The sequence below is a fragment of the Cryptomeria japonica genome, chromosome 6 (genome assembly GCF_030272615.1).
Source record: "Cryptomeria japonica chromosome 6, Sugi_1.0, whole genome shotgun sequence".
NCBI classification, from domain to species: domain Eukaryota; kingdom Viridiplantae; phylum Streptophyta; class Pinopsida; order Cupressales; family Cupressaceae; genus Cryptomeria; species Cryptomeria japonica.
This window is the reverse complement of record NC_081410.1, coordinates 562,118,976-562,124,091: the sequence shown is the minus strand read 5'-3', so window position 1 is coordinate 562,124,091 and position 5,116 is coordinate 562,118,976.

Below are 5,116 nucleotides of genomic sequence, written 5' to 3'. Positions count from 1 at the left end.
ATGGAAAGCTATAAACACAAGGACAAGACAAGAATGCAAATGCGTACCCGGAGTTAAAATCTGACTCAAAATGTTCGGGACAGGGGCGCGGGCGCCACTGTCCTGATTCTGCCCCTGAAACTGCTCCGGAAACTGCTGTTTTGCACTCTGGAAAAGCTGTCAAAAATGCTGAAAATGCTGTCTGTCAGGAGGACCAGGGCGCCCAGCGCCCCTGTCCCAGGGACCAGGGCGCCCCACGCCCCTGTCCTGGTCTTTTGCTTTGAGATTTGGTATGTTGTTTGGTCTCCGTCTGCTTCTTCCGGATCTGTAACTTGCGGCGTCGTCCGAGTCCTGAATCCTGCACTTATATCTGAAAAGGTGTTTGGGCGGCTATATAGGGTTTTGCCTTAGTCAAACCCCCGCTTCGGTGATTTCCACCTCCACGAATAGCCAAGTTGTATTGTAAAATGTATTGTGTGTGCAGACCTAGTGTGTGTGCAAGGTCCTTAAATGCAAGAAAGCAAACTAGAGCAACCTAGAAAGTAAACCCTAATTGCTTGTAAATGATAATGTAAATGCTCTAAATCAAGATGCAAAGTGATCTAAAACATGAATAAAGGATATATTGAAGCTTATGCAAAGACATGAAAACAACATGAAATCATACCCAACCCCAAGGGAGGGGTACAAGCCAATCTTCAGTCGATAATCTCCTATTGTTCTTCAATGTCTTCCAAGCCCTAAATGGATGAATGAAATTGATAAATGCTTGATAGAAGGATGTTGAATGTTGTTGAAGTCTTCAAAGATCTGCTCTTTCGCTGCATAGAAGGTCCCTGAAAACAAAATTCGGATCTTTTCAAATGAAGAAAGAGAGCTCTTATGTATGAAACCCTAGGTCTTAATTTCAACTTTAGGCCGACTTAGAGATTAAATCTCCCGCCAATTTCTTGGGGTTAAGCTTTATTTTATGATTGGATCGCGCTCCTAAAATTTTGAGAAAAATGTCCGGGACCATGTTGCACTCCGGGCGCCATGGTCCCGACAACTTTTCACCAAATTTTCAGGGCTGTCGGATATGATGATTTTAGAGAGAATCCCGAAGTTACAGGTGATTTTGAGATGTTTTGACACCCAAAATCAAGCCCCCAAGTTCAAAATAGGACCTAATTAGGGTTTTTGATTAAATGATGTATTGGAGGAATAAAATGAAAGGGGCACACTTTAATGAAAGGGCCCAACGTTATGATGTAGGAGATGACAAAATAGGACCTTAGACCTAATTAATTTAATTAATTAAGTGCTAAAGGGGAAATGCAATGCAAAATACAAAATGCGCCAAGGCGGGTGCTAAACTAGGTGTGAAATTGTACCACCCTAGCAAGTGCGTACAATTTACGACGCTACAACCTCAAGACCACTTGAAATTGTACATACAGATCTGTGTGGTCCAACTAGGACGAGAGCTCTTTCCGGTGAAAGATACTTTATGCTCTTTATTGATGATTATTCAAGAATGACATGGGCCACTTTCCTGCAAGATAAGTCACAAGCATTTGACAGATTCAAGATCTTTAGGAAGATGGTGGAAAAGGAAAGTTGGGTGCAAGCTAAAATGTCTAAGATTAGACCGGGGCGAAGAGTTCACATCAAATGAGTTTGAAGATTATTGTGAAAAACATGGAATTAGAAGGCAATACTTAGCCCTTAGGACACCACAACAAAATGGTGTGGTAGAAAGGAAGAACAGGATAGTCAAGGAGATTACCAAAACCATGTTAAATGAGGCCAATCTTCTAGACACATATTAGAAGAAAGTTGTTCATATGGCTGCATACACTTTGAACCGGGCTCAATTAAGAACAAACAACAAAATGTCACCTTATGAGTTATGGTATGATCGGAAGCCCTCAGTCAAATACTTCAAGGTATTTGGAAGCAAGTGTTTTATTAAGAGAGATATGGATGGCCTAGGTAGTTTTGACTCGAGGAGTGATGAAGGAATCTTTCTTGGTTACTCATATAATAGCAAGACCTACAAATGCTACAACAAAAGACTAAGAAGAATCATTGAGAGTGTGAATGTAAGGGTTGATGAGGGTATGCACAAAGAAAGTCAATCACAGGTAAACTCGTATGATGATTTTGGTGATGAAAGTGAGGAAGCTCAGTCAGACAATGAACCGGAAGAAGCATCCAAAAAGGCTCCCAATTAGTATGTGCAGTTGAATCATTCAGAAGAGCAAATTCTAGGAAATAGGAGTGATGGTGTGCAGACTAGAAGAAGACTTGCCCAAAATGATGAAAAAATCAACTTCTGCCTCTTGACTGATGTAGAACCTACAATATTCAGTGAGGCCATCAAAAGACATGAATGGATGGATGCCATGGAAGAAGAACTGCAATAGATTGAGAACAAGACTTGGGAATTAGTCCCTAGACCGGAAGACAAGACCATCATTGGCACTAAATGGGTCTACTGGAACAAAATGAATGAAGAAGGTAAAATTGTTAGGCATAAAGCTAGACTTGTGTGCAAAGGATACTCTCAAGTAGAGGGTATTGACTTTGAAGAAACATTTGCACCGGTAGCTAGATTAGAAGCAATTAGAATGTTTCTAGCCTTTTCTGCCTACAAGGGTTATAAAGTATATCAGATGGATGTAAAATTTGCCTTCCTAAATGGAAATTTGGAAGAAGTGTACATGGAGCAACCAGAAGGGTTTTTGCTACATGATGATGAAACCTTTGTGTGCCGGTTGAAGAAGGCCCTGTATGGTTTAAAGCAAGCTCGTAGAGCATGGTATTCAAGATTAGATCAGTACCTGGAGAAAGATGGAAACCACATGATCATTGTGGTTGTGCATGTAGATGACATTATTTTTGGAGGCAATAAGGACACCCTTTGCAAAGAATTTGTCGATCAAATGCAATCAGAATTTGAGATGTCAATGCTTGGTGAATTGACATACTTCCTTGGTTTGCAAATATTACATCAAGATAAAGGAATCTTTATCTCACAAACCAAATATGCAAAGGATATGTTGAAGAAATTTCAAATGGAGGATAACAAACTGGTAAGTACCCCCATGGTGATCGGAAGTAAATTAAGAAAGAATGATGAATCACTGGTGGTGGATCAGACATTTTATAGATCCATGATAGGCAATCTAACTGCTTCTAGACTGGATATAGTGCAGGCAGTGTTTATGGTGGCTCAATTTCAAGTTGCACCAAAACAGTCACATATGAATGCAGTTAGCAAAATTTTTAGGTACCTACAAGGAACACTTAGTTATGGATTGTGGTACCCTAAACATGGGGAATTCATTTTGGAAGCATACACTAATGCTGATTGGGCACGTTGCATTGATGACTGAAAGAGCACAAGTGGTGGTGCATTCTTCCTAGGTGACTGGTTGGTCTCTTGGCATAGCAAGAAGCAGGATTCAGTCTCCCTATCTACTGCTAAAGTAGAATACATTGTTGCAGCTATATGCTTCTCTCAGATGTGTTGGATGAAACAAACCCTCAAAGATATACAGGTGGACATAACTGATCCTATTCTCATCTGGTGTGATAATTCGAGTGCCATCAACATATCAAAGAATCTAGTGATGCATTCCAGGACCAAGCATATAGCTATCAAGTATCATTTCCTCAGAGAGAAGCTTGAAGGACAGGAAGTAAAGATGGATTATGTCCCTACCAGAGAACAAGTAGCAGACATTTTCACCAAACCATTGCCGGTAAGCACTTTTGAGTATTTAAGACACAAGTTGGGAGTTGTGTCATCTGACTTATGCACTCAAGAAATGAAGGGTTTATATGGTTCAGGGGGAGTTCATAGCAACCTCTATAATTCTTGCACCACATCTGAGTACCGGTTGCGATCACTGGTAGCAGCCTCAGGGGGAGTTAGGTATGGATCAAAGGGGGACTATACAATACCCTTTGTCATTGTGTCAAAGGGGGATAAATAACCGATAGGAAGGATCTAGCAATAACTTGACATCAATGCCAATGGGGGAGATTGTTGGCATTATTGTCATTAAGTTGTCATTGATGTCAACTGGTTTGGCAAGGTCACTGGTAAGTAAGAAGTGGTGACTGATATAAGAAGGGCAAGACATATGATGACAATGCACATGTGAGTAAGCAATCAGAAGGAAGGCTACCAGTACACATGTCTTGTGTCGTCTACTAGTAGAGCAAGCTTATCGATAAGGCACAAACTAGGATGAAGGTTGGTTGTTTGTTTGTTATGAAGCCACAACAACCGGTGAGTAGAACATATAGGATGGCATGAAGACATACCAAAAGACAAGATGAATTATCAAGAGGATATGTTATTGGTTTAGAGAATGTTTATTGGTCATACCAATAAGACTAACTGAACCGATAGTCAATCGTGGTCAACAAAGAATGTCAAACCGACATTAAAATCCCAACAGAGGTGGAAGTCAACAAGCATGACAACTAGATACCAGGTGGTGAGATTGCACAGGTTCGTGGAGTGTGCATCGACGTAGAAAATAAGCAAGCAGGTCAACTTTTATGAGGAACCCACAAGTCACAGAGGATGCTAGAGGATTGCGGCTCGACGAAGGCAAGCTGAGAAAGCGACTAAACTGATCCTGCAAGAAGATTTGATCTTCGTAGCCGTTTGCTAAAGGAAACAACAAATCCATTAATGGCATATGATAGAGAAAGACAAAAAAGCATGTTGCAGACCTCCAGATTTAGAAAACGCACATTGAAATGCGAAGCTTTGTTGGTGATTGATCGATGTCATGAAGATCTTAGCCCTTGAAAAGTAGATCAAATCAAATTGGATTTAGATGGAGTTGAAAAAGGCAAAACCTAACATGACATTGTTTGAATGCATTTTTGGCGGGAATCCAAGATTATAAATATATGAGCTTGAGACAGATATTAAGGATGCTTGATGTAAAGGAGTGGGAGATCTCGAGAAAAGAAGAAGATCATCTTCCTTAGAATTCATTCTATGTAAGTTGCAGAGTGAGTAAGAAAGCAACCGGTGAGAGGATTTAACCAACAAAGACAGTGTACACCAGTAAACTGTTGCAAGTCTAACAGTTAAGCTAACCAGTGAGGTGTGTATGATCTAGAAGGC